The 21,009-nt window shown below is 36.9% G+C and overlaps 1 protein-coding gene across 4 annotated transcripts in view; it reads right to left on the reverse strand.

Annotated features, from left to right (window-relative positions):
- Positions 1-21,009, reverse strand: part of LOC145673888 (tudor domain-containing protein 5-like) — a 171,819-nt gene that overhangs the window by 9,960 nt on the left and 140,850 nt on the right. The window lies entirely within an intron of this gene.

The following is a 21,009-nucleotide window of genomic DNA, read 5'->3' on the forward strand; positions in this document are numbered from 1 at the left end:
ACTAGCCTACAAGGAGCAAATGACATCTTTTAACTAAACAGTTTTCAAGATACATTTCTATCTGCAACATGGATATCCAACAATGATTAGTGTCTACGGCATAACAACACACTTAACCTTTAGACGCCAGCCATTGATTTTAACAAAATGGTAGACTCTCACGTTCGGGGCTCTGGTGACCCTCCTAATTATCACAGAATCATGATTTATACACAGTTGGAAAGCTTATAGACCACATATTCCAACGAGGTAACACTCGTGAAATTCCCGCCGTATTTGTAGAAACGAACAGACCTAAAAATCATTAAAACATATGAAAATATTTACTTTGCGGGGCCCTGGCAACTCTTGCAGTCACCGCAAAATGCTGTGACAAAATGCTGCTAAAAATGTGCAAAATGTGTGCTTTTGCGCTGACAAAATGATGCTACTGTGTAGGCCACATACTTGTGACAATAATATAAGAAATGGTAGCCAGTGTTGTTATTGCGTAACGAATTCGTTTTATGTAGGAAGTATTAAAAAAAATGCACAGAAAAACATTAATTGAATTAGACATTCTCTCCCCTCCCCAACGACAGTACCACGTCCATATGCAAATCATTTTTGCTGCACATATCATGTATACGAACAAGAATTATGCTTCTAGACCACTTCAGTGATATATATATATCTTGCTTTATATGGAACCGTTCTGAAACTAAATGTAAATTAGCCAAATTTGACCCCCTCTTCCTCTATAAACACACGTACACTTGTGTCCAAAATTGTTGTCGCATGTCTTTAGAAATTACATAAATAGAAATAACTCTCTTTCTTGTGATAGAAAATGTCACATTTCTTCTTTGAAATAAGCAGAAAAACAAAACACATATTTCCAAAAAATATTTCAATAAAAAATTAAGAAATAAGCAAGTTATAATTAAAAAAAGAAATCTCCGAAACTTTCATCGAAAAATTCTAAGTTCCATTTTCGTAAACGTGGCAAACGCGCAGCGAAATTTACAAAGAGGGAGGGAATTTTATGCTTTGTTAGAAATACAACGTAAATCTGTCATAAGATTAGTTACTATACATGTGGCACAGCTCTAACAATCATTGCTATTAAGCATTTTACATTTAAACAAACGACTAAATAGAAATAAGCTACAAAATGTGCGAAGCGATCAGACATTTTGTGTTAGTGGTTTCGTTACATACATCTACCAAGGTGTCATCCGTACCGTGCCTTTGTAGAGTAGTCGGTTTAAGCTTCTTCTTTACATACTTTATTTTTCCACGATCATCACTTCGAATCCCATACCCTAGAGTAACTTTTTTTTTTTTTTTTTTTTTAGAAAAGCTTGATTCTGTGAATTCCTTAAGGAACAATGTTTTGTTCTAATAATGCTCCTTAGTATTATTCTCTTCATTCTAGTTTATTTGAATATTTCCAAATAATTTAGAATTATGTCCTTAAAACATTAAAACTGTCAAGAATTTTATAAAAAGTGGAAGCTTCAATTATAATCATTTTCATAACCGAAATGAGAAACTTACAAATAGTGAAATTTTAATTAACATATGACTAAACTTTCATAAAACAGTAATTAAATAAAACATAGTTTCTGCAAGAAATATTCAGATAATACACAGAAATAATAAACGTAAAATATTAGATGTTGATTAAAAATTAGTAGGGATAGTTCTAAAGCCAAGTAGAAAATTCTCTCTGCTTCATGAAAATAATAAACATTTTATAAAAATAATGGTATTTTTGCTATATCGGAAATGTGTTTAGTAAATTAATAAATAAAATACAATTACATAATTCAATCACTCTTACTCGATAGCTTGAAGAGAAACTGTTCGGTCGGGATCCTTCGGTTTTCTTCGTAGCACACGATGGGACACGAAGTTGATCCGAACCAAGGGAAAGGGTGTAGAAAGAAATAGTGTCACGCCACAGAACGGCATGATATGTGACAATGGCCACAGCAGTGACACGGACGGATCATGGCAGGGAAATGACATGGGCATAATACACTATGTGTGAATTGCTATTTAACTGAAAACTGGCACATTCAGTACACGAGGGAGTCAAGTTCACTTTTGAAATTTTAGACATGTTTCATCTTTAAGATCTCTACTTGAATCTCCTTTCAGAGCGCATAAGGTTCAAAGATTCATGTTCAGAAATTGTTAAAAATGCAAAGTATATCTGTCATAATGTTAGTTACTATACATATGGAATAACTCTAATAATGATATTAAGCATTTTACACGTAAACAAAGAAATAAATAGAAATAAGCTAGAAAATATGTTAAACGATCATGCATTTTGTGTTAGTGGTTTCCTTATATGCGTCTGCAAGTAGTTCGCTCTTAACTTACCTTTGTAGAGTAGTTACTTAGCACTTGCTCTTTATTCTTTATTTTTCCATAACCATCAGTACAAATCACATACCCGATAGTCTTTTTTTCTTTTTTTTCTTTTTTTTTAAGAAACGCTTGTTCTCTCTATTCGTTACAGTGTTTTTCAACAAGTAGTAGGGTGATTTGTTAAAGCATGATTTAGTGCCCTCTTTTTTTTTTTTTTTTCGATGATCATTAGTTCCAGCTCCGTGCCTACAGTATTTTTAAAAGTTTGTTCGCGAGATTTTGTTATACACCTCTCTTCTATTAATAAAAGGTATTTGATATTATTCTTTTTATGTTAGTAATTTAAATATGGACAAACAATTCAAATTTTTGCTTTTAGACCTGTTAAAATTATCAAGAGTTTTATCAAAAATAGCAGCTTCATTGTCATAAAGTTTCATTGCGAAAATGAAACTTTAATAAAACTTAATCAACATATCATTAATTTTAATAAAACAATACTTCCGTTTTTATCACGAAGGGGCTAAACCATGGCTATACAAAGGATCGCCAAGAATTTCGCATGTGAGTCATACCCTTTATTGGGACAAGTGTCATCTTACTTTTCAAAAGGAGTTTATAAACAAAATTTAATCTGCCTATTTTAAGAGTTTCGGAAGATACTATATTTTTATCACAAATTTGAAGCCGATTTCTTCCTTAGGATACCGATTCTAATGAAAGCAATATGATAAAAAAGAAAACTGATTCGACTATCTTCGAAGTTTAATTCCAAACGATTCAGTCATTATCCGTGATGAAAGTGATGAGTACAAACTATTTCTCCCGGGGGAGAATTTCAATATACAGGGTTAAAGTAGCATTGCAAAAGTACTGGTTTCTTCGGAAGTTTGGAGTAGTAAGAATTTCATTGGTCCCAGGAGAAAATGTGCCCCTCTGCTACCCCCTGAAATCATCAGTACGTGGTGATGAGGTAATCAACATCAACTTAATTTTTACAAATTGCCCTTTCTCTTTTTAGAAGCCAAGCTATCCTAAACACTGGAATAAGTCTTTACTTACTTCATTGACGAATTTATATAAGTAGTTTCAAGTCCCTAATGACGGACTTGCAGGATACACTATTTTATCATGTATTTTGAATCTCCTTCTGCTTTAGGATATATATTTTGGCGACAGTGAGGTGGTGAAATCACGACTCTAGCCAAATGATTTGGCGTGGTAGACCTGGGTTCGATTCCCGGAGGGAGCTCATGTGGTTCGGATTTCACATTAATCAGTAGGTCGCGTCTCATGTAGCCTCGCTGTTGAAAGGGACTTTAAACTCAAAATCAACTCAACTCTAGCCAAGTGATTCTGATTTTCAAAAATTCGTTTTACATAGTTCAGCGTTTACCTGTGATGAGGAGACAGAAAACTTCGATTCATATGTTGAGAAAGTATTATATAAATTACCTTTATACCTTTTCCTGTAGATGCTGAATATTCGAAAACTCGATTACACCGAACCATTTATTTTAGTGAGGAGTTTATATATCAAACTTCATCTATATAACATGAGGGACTTTTGAGATCCTTTATTTATAGGTTAAATTTTAAAATTCCATTTCCCCCTTAGGATGCAAATTTAGCAAAACATTGGCAAGACGACAGTGCTAATTATGTTCAGAAAACCATTTAACTAAACTAAAAAATGAAGCAACCACACCTTTTCGTATAATTTGTTTATATGTGTTATCGAGATGTATTTAATAAACTAGCAATCGTGGAGCAATCAATTAGTGTGCACTCACTAAATATTCACGTTTTGTGATGATCAGCAGTTCAAATCCTGCATACTAGTTTTTTTTATTTATTATTATGTTCACATTTTGTTAGTGATATTTTTTAAACAACTCTTTTTTAATCCAGCGTGGGAGGCCCGGGTTCGATTCCCTTTGGGAGCTCATGTGGTTCGGATTTCACGTTAATCAGTAGGTCCACGTCTTATATAGTCTCGCTGCTGAACGGGACGTTAAACTCAACTCAACAATCTCTTTTAATCTAAAAAAATATTTCTCAATATTACTAATTTAATGCTATTCAATTTGAATGTGTGCATAAAGTATAATTCAAACTTTTATATTTATCAAATATTACAATTAGCAAGATTTCAATAAAAAGAAGGAACTTAATTGTCACAACCTGAAAATGAAACTTTAATAAAAGTTTAGTCAACATGCCCGCAACTTTAATAAAATATTACTTTCCTATTTATTATGCATCATTTAGTGCTAACTATATTTGTTGTATAATTTTGCAAAACAAATTAATTGAGCTGAGCGAAGCGAAGCTCTTATACTCGGGTTAGCCGTTTGGTTGTCCGCGAACTCCTCCTAGACCGTTTGGCCGATCTCAACCAAACTTAGCACGCTGATAGAGTATGTCGTGCTGAGTGACAACATAGGTCGAAATCAAAAATCCGATGTACCATCGAGGAATAATCACCGAAAAACGCTTCCTCCTAGACCGTTTGGCCGATCTCAACCAAACTTAGCACGCTGATAGAGTATGTCGTGCTGAGTGACAACATAGGTCGAAATCAAAAATCCGATGTACCATCGAGGAATAATCACCGAAAAACGCTTCCTCCTAGACCGTTTGACCGATCTCAACCCAACTTAGCACGCTGATAGAGTATGTCGTGCTGAGTGACAACATAGGTCGAAATCAAAAATCCGATGTACCATCGAGGAATAATCACCGAAAAACGCTTCCTGATTACGTAGTTTAAGCTCGCTCAGCTCATTTCATTGCAATCGGGTATATCCATTGCATTCCTAGTTTAAATATTCAAGAAAAAGTAACTACATTTGTTAATTCCTTTTGTACACAATGCTGTGATAAATCGTTACATTACTACATAAACAAGTATGAAAGTATCAAAATTATTCTATCGAAAATTTCTTCTAATTGAATGCAGAATATTTTAAAATCATCATTCAATGTTTTGTTGCATAAAAATGACCATAATAGGATTGCTTTTTTTGTTTACTCTATATATGCACTGCAAGTTATACGTAAATGTAGTTGAAATAATTAATATAATATAAAAAATATATATCAATTGGCGATTTAAAAAAGTGTTGGTCAATATGAAGATCTACAAGTATGATTTTATGCGAAGTTGTCTAATATATATGTGAAATTAAAATTAAATATTTTTTTAAAGACAGCACTCCAAGTTAATTTGTTTGATTGTAAATGTAATATTTTTTTTTTAAAAAAAGCGCATAATACTCCTTGATGAGGGTGAAAAGGCGACGTAAATAAGTTTTTGGTTTGATGGCTGATCTTGAGTTTGTCGTCTCTTTGATCACTGAGACTATATGAGACGTAGATCTACAGCTTAATGTGGGTTCCGATACACATGCGCTCTCACCGGGAATCCGAACTGGATCGTTTGCGTCGAAAAGGCGTACGTGAACCTTATAATCACGAAGGAACAGTTTTCACTTCAAGGAGAAATCCCAGTCGGAGGTGACTTGAAAGAGTTTATTTCGGAAGAAAGATTAAATATTTGCATGAACTTCAGAATGGTTAACTTTTTCATGTCTAAAAAACCTATTTAGTTGCGTCTGAACTTTTGGAAAAGTCATTTTGAAGGTAGATAGAGTCTTGAGTGTGTGTGTTTTATAATGTATTTTACAGTGACCTTATTGTTTCTCATAGTCATTCTCTGAAATGAAGTTTTTAAAGTGGCAATTTTAGTCGAAATCTTTTATTTTAAGGTATATGTATGAAATTAAGTTAGAAATCCCCCTTCAGTAGTGTTTGAAGGATTGATCTTAAACGCTTCATTTAACACGTTATCTTTCACCCAGTGCTTCTTCCAGACAAGCTCTGACAGTGCCCCCCGTAATACTGACAAGGAGAAGGCAGAGTTTGGTAAGTGAACTTCGGAGCCATTTTTTTTGGGGGGGGGAGGTTGTAGTGTACATTTAAAGAGTTAATATTACAAACTGAAGAGCGCCATGGCCAAAAATAACGAAGAAAAACAGTCTTAAAGTTTTCTACTCGCAGAGTGAGTAAAATCTGTAACTCATGTGTAAAGTGTCCCGGATTCGATTCCTGTTCGAGTCACACATCTCTTTTTTTTCAACCAATAAAGTAGGCATTTGTAACTATAAGTAAAATATTAATTCATCGTATGTTTATAATGAATAAAACAATAGAAATTTTCAAATCACTTGTAAAATCTTTCAATGTTCCATGTTAACTGGCAAACAAAATTTAATCAATTCCGTAAACATGCTGATATCATGAGTTATATTATGGTTACGACCAGTGGTGTATTTGCGATTTTATTTCGGGGGGGGGGGGGAGCTTTGCCAACTTTGGTCCTGGAAATGTGAAAATTCTCGAAGATATTTCATTTACTTTAATATAGTAAATAATATTTCGGGGGGGGGGGCTTAAGCCCGGAAGCGTCCCCAATAAATACGCCACTGGTTACGACAGTCGTTGTGTATTAAATGTTGTTGACGCTTCCTGTCTACATCTGTTGACAATGTACGAATTACAAAGGAGTTGAGAGGGAAATCCCCTTTGCTAATACTGGATGTTGCTATAACCAAAGGAGATTTCCTCCTCATTTCCCTTGTAATTTGCACACTGTCTACAGATGTAAACATGAGGCGTCAAGAACATTTTTTACACAACGACTGCGGTAACAATAATATTTACGGAATAGATTCAATTTTGTTTCTACCGTAGTTAAAATGGAACATTGAAAGATTTTACAAGTGATTTGAAAATTTCTATTGTTTTATTCATTATAAACATATAATGAATTAATATTTTACTTATAGTTACAAATGGCTACTTTATTGGTTGAAGCAAAAAAAAAAAAAAAAGGTGTATGACTCGAACAGGAATTGAACCCGGAACCCTTTACGCATGAGTCAAAGATTTTTTTTTTCATTTTGCCACGCCGACACTTGGTAAACGTGTGTGTCGTACAATTCATGCAGCGAGTAAAAAACTTGAAGACGGTTTTTCTCCGTTATTTTTGGCCATTGCGCTCTCCCAGTTTGCAATATTAATTCTTTAAATGTGCACTAACAACTCGCAAAAAGTAGCTCAAAGTTTACTTACCAAAGTCTGCCTTCTCCTTGTGAGTGTGCCCCCCCCCCCCGGAACATTAATTCTGAACGAAACAGTGCTTTCACCGATTACTGATTTTTGTTTCTAATCTTGTAGACATATCTGCTGAGGTGGTAGTCATAATTTACGTTTTAGCGAAATATTTCTGAATAGAATTTCGTTCAGACAAAGGATGACTTCAAATCTATACTTCCTACACATTATGGATTACAGGGGATACCTAGTACTTTGCCGTACTATGTAAGGTATGCCGAACAAATTGTTCGTAAGGGGAGTGCACAAGAAAGTAAAAAAGCAGTGTCATCTTAAGACTTTTATTCAAAACTTTCAATTGAAATATAATTCGTTGAGCATTGAGACAATTTTAAACAAATTCAAAATACTTTGATGGATTCCTAATTGCAATTCTTAATTCAGAAATCTGAGGACGTCTATATTCTAAGTGACGAAAATACCAAAGTTTCTTGTCTAACGAGTTAATTGGCTTCCTAGCGTAATTCTTTATTTCTTTTCTGTACACGAAAATACCTATGATATTAATCAAAGAAACTTTTTTCTGACGTAACAAGCAATTATTATAATCACACTTATTTCTAATTTAATATGATGTATAACTCTTGTTATAGATGTTATATCAGCTTGAGAGTTTATACTGTAAAAGTTATAGGAAGAGAGTCCTTAGCTATCTAATGATTAGGCTGCTCTAGAGTGTATTAACTGCTAAGGAGTGTGGGATTAAGCATTGTTCTATTGTTAAATTATTATTTATTATTTAACACTATTTTGAAGAGGGAACATAATTAAATTAACTCTCGCAGAAAATAATAAATATTTTACAAAAACAATTGTTTCAAAAACTTTATCACATGAATGGTAACTAATGAATGTAGGTGTGCAGTTAGCACTGGCGCTTCAAAATCAGAAGTCTCCGTGTTTCAATTACATATATGCCTTCTTGGCTAGAGATTCTCCATCCCATTACGCGGAGGCAGGGATACATATTTTTAATATATAGCCATGGCTGAATTGATAAATATTCTGTTCATTTTTTGTTAATGTTTCAGTGCACTTGGATCTTTTGGTTTATCAACTTTATCTAAAATCTTTTAAATAAATAAAACACATAACGCAATCACCATAATTTGATCCCACATTGAATACAAGAGTGAAGTCAAAACATACTCTTACAAAACATTATACAGCTCAAAGAAGACAGTAAATATAAATTATTTATTCTAAATGAACGTTTAAAATAAATGTGAATACCATATTGTATGTATACTGATAATCAAATAATTTCCCTAATTTCAGAGATTCAGTTATTCAGGTAAGATTGAATATTAGCATGTGCAATCCTTCTAGTTAGTGGTTTTATACAGGGTGTTTCAAAGCAACACCGACAAAATATTTGGGATGTGATTAATGACACCAAGATAGGACAAAAAGTATAGACCAGTCTGGGTGCACAAATGCTTCCTTTCGGAGTTATAGTATGCCAAAAATATGAAAAATGAACTTCAAAGGTCCATAGGTCCAAACCTATGGCACTCACCGTGGTCGGGTCAAGGCTTCACTTAGGAACTATATGTGCTCTCTCCAAATATCCAACTTTCACAATCCTACGGTACTTCCGCAACAATTTTTAGAGAGTTAGTTGGTGAGTACTTCAAATCATATGCCTTTAGCCAAACTCCCTCTATAGAAATTGTTGCGTGAGTACCTTAAGATTCTGAAACATGCATTTTTGGATAACTCGCGTATTAGTTTCTAAGTGAAGTCTTGACCCGACTACGGTAGGTCCCATAGTTTTGGACCTATGGACCTTTAAAATTCATTCTTGTTTTTTCATGTTTAAGGCAGCCTATAACTCCGAAAGGAAACATTTGTAAATCCAGGTTGGTCCATATTTTTTGTCTTGTTTTGGTTCAGGAATCACCTCCCAAACGTTATCGGTGTTGTTTTGAAACATTCTGTATATTTGATACCAATTAATAGGTATGGTTCAGAAGTATGAAAAAGATAATCAAAATTCAGTAAGGTTTATCAAATTTGCTTTGGAAACACGCAAAAATCTAGTTAAGAATTTCAAAAGTACTTTAAGAAATTTATCCTAATTTAGAGATATGAATCCACTTTATTTTAATGGCGTAGAGACTCGGATTCGATTCCCGGTGGGAGCTCATGTGGTTCGGATTCCACGTGAGTTAGTAGGTCCACGTCTAATATAGCCTCGCTGCTGAACGGGACGTTAAACTTAAAGTCAACTCAACCCAACTTCATTTCAAGTTTGGTTATAAATAGGAATTTGTTTAAATTACTTGCAAAGAAAATACGATTTTCGACTATTGCATTTTCCTTTTCATCAGTCAATAATGAAGCCCTACGTTTTCAATGCAAGAGACGTCTTCTTAATAATGCCAAACAATGGTAGTAATTAGGTATCTCTCTTGTATATGATTTTTAATTACGAAGGAATGTTATGTATGAAATTTTGGCGGCTTGGCAGCAATTGTGCAAGGAATTGGTAGGCGTAACAGCTAGTGAGAGGCTAGAGTAGAGGTAGCGTTTCGGCTTTAGGTACTGAGGGTTGCGAGATCGAATCCCACTCAAAGCACATTTTATTTTTTAAAAATATATTTTAGTGATTGCATCACATTTTTTTCTGCATGCTTAATCACATATTCACATAACATTTTATGGATGAAATGTAGCCCTTAAAAGGGCTGTTTAAAACTAAACACGTTCTTAATATGATGTCCAGTGACCACCTGCTTCAACAACCGCTAACATTCGACGAGGCATTCTTTCTATCATTCGACGGACATAGCCCGTGCCATTCGTAGCAAGATCTTCCCAAGCATTAACGATCGAATCCCAGAGCTCATTGGAAGTTCTAGGAACTTCATTAGCCCATTTCTCCCTCAAACATCTCTTTACCTCTGCCCAGACATTTTCTATTGGGTTAAGATCTGCTCCGCGTGGAGGCCAATTGATTACCTCTACATCATTTTGCTCTGCCAGCCACTCTTGGACAACTCGTGACATATGGACAGGTGATCGGTCGTGTTGAAAGTGGATTGCTCCCTCAGGATAACGTTCGCGAACAGATGGCAGAATAATATTCTCCAAGATGAACTTATACTGCGCACCTGTAAGACGCCCATCAACCCTGTGAAGATACCCAAATCCATCTGTAGATATCCAGCCCCAGACAGCCACTGATATGCGTCCGCTGGAACGCTTGTGCCATATGTATCGAGGATCGAACCTGGAACCTCTCTCACGAAAGACACAGACTGGTCCATCATTTGCAGAAGAAAATATACATTCATCGCTGAAAATGACATTTGTCCAGTTCCGATGCATATTTTCCTCTGCAAATTGACGTCGTCGTCTGATGTGTTCCGCAGAAAGAAATTCATTAATGGCTGCACGCCGAGCGAAGAGATTAGCCTCCCTGAGTCGCCTAATAGCTGTTTGACGTGATCCAGGAAAGTCAGCGGCTTGTCGCAGTTGACGCGAATTTGAATGGGGAGTTTCCTTGGCTTGTTCAACCAGACGACGGTCTTGCTCATTTGTGGTAACTCGGCGTCTCCCATTACCACGACGACGAATTGTTTCCCCGGTAACACGATATCTATGTGCCCACCGCTGACCAGTTCTAGGGTGAATGCCTACATGCTCCGCGGCTTGCTTAGCGCTGTAACCTTCGTCAAGAAGCGTTATGAAACGAATTCTTGCTTCCTCCATGACGTCTACCACTCAAATGTAAGGGAATGTCTATCTAAAAGAAATCCCATGTATTACGTGGCATTTACTAGACACGAACTCCCTTTTATCAAATTTTGATTGGTTGTCATATCAGATATTTGGTAGTGTGAATTGAGTCCTTACTTAATAGCCCTACAGTATCACACGAAACACAGCCAGAGGCTTTTTCTTTCAGCTTTACCTTTGAATGTGCATAATGTAACTTGTATTCTCCAGGCGTTTCAATAACCCAACACACTTAGCTTCAGAACTAGTAACAGTATATATGTATATACCTCAGTTTCATTCAATATACCTAGAATACTTCTTCGAGCACCGAGGTTATATAAGACGTAGACTTACAGACTAGCGTTTAATTTGAACAAATGCACATTCACCGATAATCGAATCAGGCCCGTATCCAGGGGGTCTAGGGGGGACGGCACCCCTAAATTTTTAGCTGCCCCCTAAAAGTTTCACGGTAGGCTTGCAAATGAACTATAATATGGTGATGAACTATAATATGGTTGGATCGGGCCTCCCCTAACTTCAGCCGGACCCCCTTTACATTTTTGGGCTGGCTACCGGCCTGAATCGAATCCAAAGTACCCCCATTCCTTTCACAAGGATACCCCTTAGCCGCAAGTGAACGCAACATTCCTTTAAATTATATATACCAGAACCACTTTAAATCACATATAGACCCGATTTCATTCATTTTTAATTTTCTTCGTAACAATAAATCCTATTTAATGTATGTATACAATTTACCGGTAAAATAAGTACAACTGAAATAGGAAATAGCGATGGCCAATTCCAGAACTTTTTAGTTCCCGGAATCCGAAAAGTAAAATCGGAAACATTCTAGATTTCGGAAAATTCCGATTTTGGAAAAAAATCGGAATTCGAAAAAATCCGGATTTCAGTAAAATTCCGATGTCGGAAAAATTTCGTATTTTTTCCGAAGTCCGGAATATTTCTAGATTCCGGAATTGTTCCGACATCGAAATTTTTCCGAAATCCGGAAAGTAAACTTACCGATTCCGGAAAATAAATTTTCTGGATTCCGGATCGCGAAAAATTTTGGCCCTCGCTAGGAAATAGTAGGCTGTAATCTATATATCAAGGGTGCATTTCGTGCTTGTGTTTTAACCTGCATCTGATTGCTTCAGAGAAAAACGTAAAATTTCTACATTTATTTCTTTAATAGCAAAGATGTCCGTTCATTGTACGGGAAGAGTAGTTTTATTTGAAAAATATTTTGAAGGTTGTTTGGACCTTCTTTCTCCTCTCAGAATGCGTATTTGAATTGAAGTGAACTGATGAAAACTAAGCTCGACTCAAGTGCTTGCTATGTGCACAAATTCATTTCAAATGGCTGAGTCGTTTTTCGTGGTGAAACAGAAAATATCGATGCAATTTTATACTGTTTATTGAGAAAACATAGAGGAATAGTTGCGCTTCATCCTAAAAGCGAAATTTTCGGAAACTTTGGATCTTGTGTCCATCGAGTTTTAATAAGGAGTTTATTTACCAGATTCCATATTCCAAATCAGTCCATATTCGTGATATACTATATATATATTGCATAATTTTTAAACCGACTATCCCCCCAGAACATTTTAATGAAATGGACATGACAAAAGCAATGTCGAGTTAACTGTTTATAACTTCAATTTAAACACTTAAGAAATTTTCCTATCATGATGAGACTGTATTGTATTCGATTGTGAAAAAAGTCATGGTAGAAATTGCTCCTTCCTTACGTGAAAACGGAATTGTTCAAAATACTAGAACGAGTGCCTATATATTTTAAATTAGGAATATATACGGTGACTTTCATATTCTTAACTTAAAGATCTCGTAAGATACTCTATTTTTATGTATACTTTGGATCATGTTTCCCTCCTTAGTATATGTGTTCGTCCTTATTAAAGTAAAATAAATAAATAAATGAATAAAACATTGAAGTGGAAGACAGTGCTAACTATGTCTAGCTATTATCATGTTACTTTCATTAAAATATGTTTGCTAAAAGATTAGAGATATTCAAAATGTATGCCAAAAATATATCTTGGGAATCACTCAAGTTTAACAGATGAAACTCAGTATATAAGTTCCTTATTAAATCTAAGCTGGTATGAGTCCCAGCGCTTTTGAACATTTCGATTTATAAGTATGAGGATATCAATTTACATATTATTCTAGTTTCCCATAGTCTGTTCATAAAATAACCAAATTTTAAAAAGGTTACATCGTTTAAAATGAATTTGTGACTTGCGTCTACCTGAGTTTTTATCATCTCACTTTAATTCATAGGGGCGTCCTAAAGGGGGAAGAGTCCCCAAATATACCTTTCAAATATGTTCCATACATGTCGTCTTCCCGTGACAAGAACCGGCATTTCAACTAGTATATTGCGTAAATGAAATCAACCTTGACTATCGAAATCGAAACGAAAAAAATAAAAGAAGAATTTTAGGAATGATCCAAAAAATGAATCAAAAGATTGCGATCTTGGCCAATAACTAGTTTCTTAATCAAGGGCACAAAATTTTTGAATGGTCCCTAAATCAAGTGATCGTATTTTCGACAGAATAAGCACATTACACTGAGTTATGTGATAGTTTGGGTTTGGCTACACTATATGTAGAACTCCAGATAAAGGTGTAGAAGAAAAATTTTGATTGAATGAAATATATTAGTTTTATTTTCAGGGGTCACAACATTTATAAGCAGTAAATCGACTTTTCGTTTTTTTTTTTTTTTTTTTTTTTTTTTTTTTTTTTTTGCGAAATAAGCAAATGATACTGAGTTGAATGATAGTATGAGTTTGGCTACACTATATGTAGTTCTCCAGGTATAAGGCGTACAAGAAAATTTTGCCTAAAATATATTGAATCTTTTGATCCAATAAAACAAAAATGTTAAGATAGGTAATTTTTAACAATGTTCTGTAATTTTTTACTTTAATTAACGCGCGTATATTAAAGGCGATAAAGGATTAAAAAATTATGCCAATAATAAAATATCTCAGAGCCTCTCAAGTTACGGCCGTGAAACTCGATACAAATGTCTTATTATAAATAAATAGACATATATCCTAACATTTTCAAAAATTCCAACTTTAAGAAGTAGTAGACGGGATTTCTTCAATTGTTTTATTCATCTATTATTTATTTATCAATTATTTTGTTATCTATTGCATCATCACAAAAAACATTACAACCGTTTCAAATTAGTTTTTAAACATAATTATCAACCTTTTCGAACTAAGGCTTTATTATGTTACTTTCGTCTAAAGTCCATAGAGAAAGAGGGTGGAAAAATTTATGCTTAAAAAACAGTAACTCACAAGAATAATAAGGGGAAAGCAGACTTTGGTAAATGAATTTCGGGTTCATCCTTCGCGAGGTAGGAGTGCATATTTAAGTGTATATATTACAAACTGGAAGAGCACAATAGCCAGAAATAGTGGAGAAAACGCGTCTTAAAGATTCCGACTCTCGCATATGATACCACGCGTAAAGTTATCAAGTGACGACGTGGCAGAGTTAGGAGCATCTACGACCCCGTGCAAATGGTTCCGGGTTGCATCCTCGCTCGATTCAACTTTTTTGTTTTTTGCTTTAACCAATAAACTAGCCATAAAATATTAATTCACCATATGCTTATAATGCATAAAACAATAGAAATATTCAAATCAGTTGTAAAATCTTTCAATGTTCTGTGTTAACTAGCAATTAATTGTACCCTATTCCGCGTTGTATATTGATATCACGCATTATATTATGGTTAGCACAGTCGTTGTGCAAAAAATGTTCTTGTCGCTTCGTGTCTATATTTGTGAACATTGTGCGAATTACAAGGTTAATGAGGGAGAAATTCCCTTTGGTAATACTGGATGTATGCTGTAATCAGCGGCGTCATTTCAGACTTCAATTGAGGGGGCAAGAGCACCACCGACATAAGGCTTTCACGTTTAGTTCTAGTGTATTAGTAGGCAATCGATTAAAGGATATTTATTCCTCAAACTCTTGAGGGGTAATTGCCCCTCCTGCTCTCCCTAAATGACGCCCCTGGCTACAACTGTCATACTTTGCCATGCTATTGTCGTCTGAAGTACAATTCATCCTCCTTTGCAAATGTCCGGTCAATTCGCACACTGTTTACAGATACGACACGAAGCGTCAAGAACATTTTTTACACAACGACTCTGCTAACCATAATATAACTCCGGGCCGCGGTGACTCATTCGTGCTCGTGCTTTCGAGCAGTTCAGATCGCAAAGCCTGCTGGGAGCATACTTCATACGATTTTCACACATTGGTAGTGTGGTGAACTTAGTGGCATCTTTTTCTTGCCTATTTAGGCTCGTACGTTTAATATTTGTAGTGATTCCAATTTCTGTGTCTAGAGAATTTGAGCGTCATGTCTTATAAGAAAGAATTACAATACAAATTCATGTTTGATAAGCGTTATCGAAGTTCTCGACCTAATTCCAGTCAAGTGTACCAATGGCTGTTGGAGAAGTTTCCTCGCCTGTTTGACCAGATTTGTGCTCTTCAACTTCATGAAGAAACTTTTAGTATTTATATTAAGTTTAAATCAATCAAAGATTATGACCAGTTTGCCTCGACAGTGCCTGAGACTGTGACCTTTCATCACATGGACGGTAACGTAAGTACAGTAAGAATTTTGCCCGCAGAAGACCCTGTGAAATTGGTGAGAGTTTATGATTTTCCATTGGAAGCTCCAGTGCAATTATTGGAAGAACATTTTCGTGCCTATGGATTGGTAAGGCGAGTAGAACGACAGTATTGGGCGGCACCGTTTCCTACAGGCATTGACAGTGGTGTACGGGTCATACATATTGAGCTAACTAAGCATATTCCCTCTAGATTGATCGTCCAAGGTTACAAAGTGAATGTTTCATATGAAGGTCAGCCAATTACTTGTTTTTTTTTGCCAGAGCACGTCGCATACCGTGTCTAATTGTCATTTGAAGAAGAAAAATAGTACTATGGGGGGTAAACCGACCCCGCCGCCAGTGGTTATGACTGAATTGGGGAAGGTATGGCGATCAAATCCGCTTCCGGCTTCTTCCGATCATGTAAGTGACGAACCAAGTTTATCTAAGACTGGGTTTGCAAAGGATAACAGTGTTCCCGATGAGTCTCAGTTTCCTGCTTTACCAACGAGTTCCGTCGCGCCTTTACCATTACCAACCATGTCGTCAGTATTGGAGGAGAAAAAAAGCTTGGTGTCTGAGCAACATCCCTCCGAGTCGTCTCTGGTCTCTACGATACATTCGGAGAATCTCAAGAATGTAGATGTGCCCATGTGTCCAAGTGAACCCCCCCCCCCTCGCAGGGTCTCGATCCTCTTAGCAATTCCGTTATCTCACCCAGTGCTACGATGATTGCCGTTGATCCGGCTTCCCAACAAAAACGCCGAAGGGTATCTAGATCGACTACAAAAAAGAAAGAACATACAGCTGTTGTTGGTGTTTCTCAAGGTGCAATACAGTTCAAGTCACGTGATCACAGCCTCAAAAGCCGTGCAACGTCCGATTCCGAGATATAGCGTGCCTGCATTGTGTGTTTGTTTTTTTCTCTTTTGCGCCTTCAGTTCACGAGTGTTTTTTTAGTTGCATTGAGTTGTGTGTTTAGCAAGAAGAAGCTTTCTTTTTCCAGTTTTTATGTGTTATACATTTCTTGTCTACTGCAGTGTCTTTCTATGGGCGTTACAAGTAAGTTTTTGTTTGTATTGCTGTTAGTGTTTTTGTGTGGAAGTATGGCGCAGATCAATGCTTTTACTTTAATTACTCTCAACATTAATAGAATTAGTTCTGCACAGAACTTAGTGTTATTACAACAATTTATTGAACGGAATCGTGCAGACGTTTATTGTTTAACTGAAGTAACTTTTCATACATTTGACTTTCTCTCTGACTATAATACTATAGTGAATTCCGAAAAAACCACTGGTGTCGCGATGTTAGTACGAAAGGGTCTACATTATGATAGGGTTATGCTATCTCCGGATGGGAGAGCCATCCATTGCTATATTAACGGTATATGTATTATTTGTTTATATGCCCCTAGTGGTTTTCTTAAAACACGAGAGAGGGAAGATTTTTTTTCCAGTGTCATTCCATCGTTAATACCTCCCGGTCTTACTTATTGTTTATTTGCCGGCGATTATAATGCGGTGATCGACGCACGTGATTCGCTCACACCATCACCTCCCTGTCATGCCTTAGTTGAGTTGGTGAGAGTTCTTCAGCTCCATGATGCTCTTCTAGCATCTCACTCTAAGCATGCAATGACGTACACCTGTACTACGACACGAAGTCGCTTGGATAGGATTTACGTCGATGCTCGCTTAAGTAAGGCTGTCCTCGCTGTCCACACAAGGCCTGTATCGTTCACAAATCATGCAGCTGTCTTAGTTCATTTTAAGCTGCCTTTTTTTCTTCCGGCGGGAAGGGGACGTTCCTTCTGGAAAATCAACAACGAAGTGCTATTAAGAGAAGACACTGTTGAAGAGTTTACCGAGCGTTTTAAGTACTGGCGTAAAATGCAACGTTATTTTCCAACGGAGGTTGCGTGGTGGACTACTTATTGTAAACCCAAATTCCGTAGTTTCTTTCAATGGAGAGGGAAATTGTCCCAACAGCACGATCGTCAGCTACATGAGTTTTATTATAGGGCACTATGTGACCTCTGGGCTGCACAGCCTTCCCTACTTAATCTGGCTTGTATTAACGATATTAAAAGTAGAATGCGTCAAATCGATACTCGAGTATCGTTGCAGGCGTATTTTTCAGACGATCTATATCATTGTTTTCCGGAAGAATCGTCTTCCTTGTATCATGTGGATCGCCTTTTTCGACAGCGACGAGCTACATGTATTGAATCGTTAGTATTGGCCAACGGCGATACCATTTCTGACCCTTTACAGATTTTACAAGAATTTACGCAACACTTTATAGCCTTCACGAGCGCATCGCATTCGGATTTTCTTTTTGCTCCTGAGTTTCTATCAGCCATTCCCCAGAGGCTGCCTGCAGAAGCTTGTCAGGCTCTATTGCGCCCAATTACGGCTGACGACATCTTGGCGGTTCTCAATAAGTCTAAGGGACGTAGTTCTCCCGGCATAGATGGCTTGAGTGTATCTTTTTACCGTCATTACTGGCCTATTCTTCGTGGTACCCTTGTGACACTTTTTAATTCCTGGTTGTCTAATGTGCCCTTTCATTCTAATACTGCGGTTGTCGCTCTTATACCCAAATCGTCCAAGGCGAAGGTTGTGGCTGATTACCGCCCTATCTCTTTATTGCCAGTTGATTTGAAATTATTTATTAAAGTTCTTACAGCCCGATTACGACCTATCATACAGAAACTTATCAGTCCGTATCAAGCAGCCCTGCACGAATCGAATAACATTCAATTTACCCTTCGTACTCTTCGAGATCTCTTTGCATACTTTCAGTCTCGCGGTGTCCCAGCCGGAGCGTTAGCAGTAGACCTAGAGAAGGCTTATGATAGTGTCGATCACAATTTCCTTCGTCTAACCCTCGACGCTTGGGGTTTTCCCGCAGCTTTCTGTCAAGTAATTTCGAATTTATACACCACCGCCACGTTTCGTCTCCAAATTAATGGACATCTATCTGACCTCATTCCCTTAAAACGAGGTTTGCGCCAGGGCTGTAGTTTAAGCTCTATTTTGTTTTCTTTAGTTATAGACCCTCTTCTCCATCGTTTGGCGCTAGTGTCTCCCCCAGGCCCTACCCTCTTTACTTGTCAAAACATCTATTGTTTCGCTGATGATCTGACTATCACAGGGGTCGACGCAGTTGCTCTTCAGGGTGTCTTTCCGGTTCTCAAGCGATTCTCGCGTTGCTCTGGCCTTCAGTTTAATGCAAAGAAAACTCAAGTGTTACAATTTCACGGCTTTCAGTTACCCTCTCCTACCCCAGGTACGCAGCCTATACCGCATGTGACATCCTTAACAATTTTAGGGATTCCATTCACGTCCATTCCCACTCCCCATTATGAAGAAGTTTGGCAACCTCTCCTTACGCAAATTCGAGGGTTGTTCTTCACCCTCCGCTTTCGTCGACTTCATTTATGGCATCGCATTCAATTTATCAATATCTACGTGGCAACTAAATTGTGGTATAGGGCTCGGGTATTTCCCCTCCCTGAGATTTACGCCAAAAGATTCGAATCTCTGTTCCTTTGGCACATATGGCGGGGTTACTATTTTCGCATCCCCAGAACTGCCATTTATCTCTCACGTTCCCGCGGTGGTCTCGGTTTAGTTCATATCCGTCTCAAATGTCAAACTCTCTTCATGGCAGATTCCTACGTTGGTCTTTCATCCGTCGATTCTATTACGAACCATTGGTTTAGTTGTTTTTGGCCGGAGTACGCTCACCCTGTCAATCCCCCTTTTATTCAATTTGCCGATCAGTGTCCGAAATATGTTTTGATCTTTATTCGATATTGGATTTATGCCGGGGTGCCTTTGGTCCCTCAGCAGCACAATGCTCACTCATTATATTCTGTGCTCTTCACATTGTCCTCTCAGCCGACTCAGTTACGAGTAGTACAACAGTTTCCACATATAGAGTGGCAGCAAGTTTGGGCTAACATTTGGAACCCAATCTTACCTTCCTATATGCAAGTGTTATGGTTTCAAGTAGTCCATCAACTTACCCCAACACGTGCGCGGCTTTATGCTATACAACGAGCACCTGATGCTTTGTGTACTATATGTCGTTCTGAGGACACTTTGGCTCATCGGTTTACAACATGTGAGGGAGCGCCAGTGATATGGAACGCCTTGCAGGTGATGGTGGGTCGTATCACTCGTCGTCTGAGTGCACAGTTTCACATTAATCATTTGCTTCTGCCGGACTTTCATTTCCCCCCCCCCCCACTAAGCATCGTACAGTGCTTTTCCTGCTAGCCAGCACTTTACTATATTTCCAGCGGCATATCACGTTACTGGATGCACGCACTTACTTTGATTTTCTTCAACGTACACGCCGGAAATGTTATTCTCCGCAGCAGGAAAGGATTTCTTTTAGTAGGTTTTTAGAAGTGCTTTTGTCATGAACTCACGTTCCTCTCTCGTTTTTTTATTATTATTAGTATTCTTATTATTTTTATTATTATTATTATTATTATTATTATTATTATTATTATTATTATTGTTTAAATATGCATTTATTTATTTCTAGTTCTCAGAATTTATAGTTGTAGACCCAGATTTGGTGATTTTTGTATTTATGTCTAGTGCTTTTCTTGTTTAGAGTCAGCTAGTTGAGTCCATTTTGTATTTTTCAAGAAGGTAATAATAAAACTAGTGACTCAATGGTTGAGCGTTCACCTCTGGTGCATGGGGTTTTGGGTTCAAACCCTGCTCCCGCCAAGTGAACTTTGTGCTGGACAAACCATGTGCGTGGGTTTCGTCGGAGTTCTCCCGTTTCCTACCACTTTCTTCATTCCACCATTTCATTAATTTCTCATCTTCACCGTGTCCTTAAGCCTAGCCGGCATAAACGTAAAACTCAAAAATTTCATGTTTTTTCATAATACAACCCGTGGCATCAATATACTAAGCGGAATAGGTTACATTCTATTGCTAGTTAACATAGAATATTCAAAGATTTTACAACTGATTTGAACAATTCTATTGTTTTATGTATTATAAACATATGATGAATTAATATTTTACTTG

Source organism: Thermobia domestica, chromosome 17 (genome assembly GCF_964235325.1).
Source record: "Thermobia domestica chromosome 17, izTheDome1.hap1.1, whole genome shotgun sequence".
Taxonomy (NCBI): domain Eukaryota; kingdom Metazoa; phylum Arthropoda; class Insecta; order Zygentoma; family Lepismatidae; genus Thermobia; species Thermobia domestica.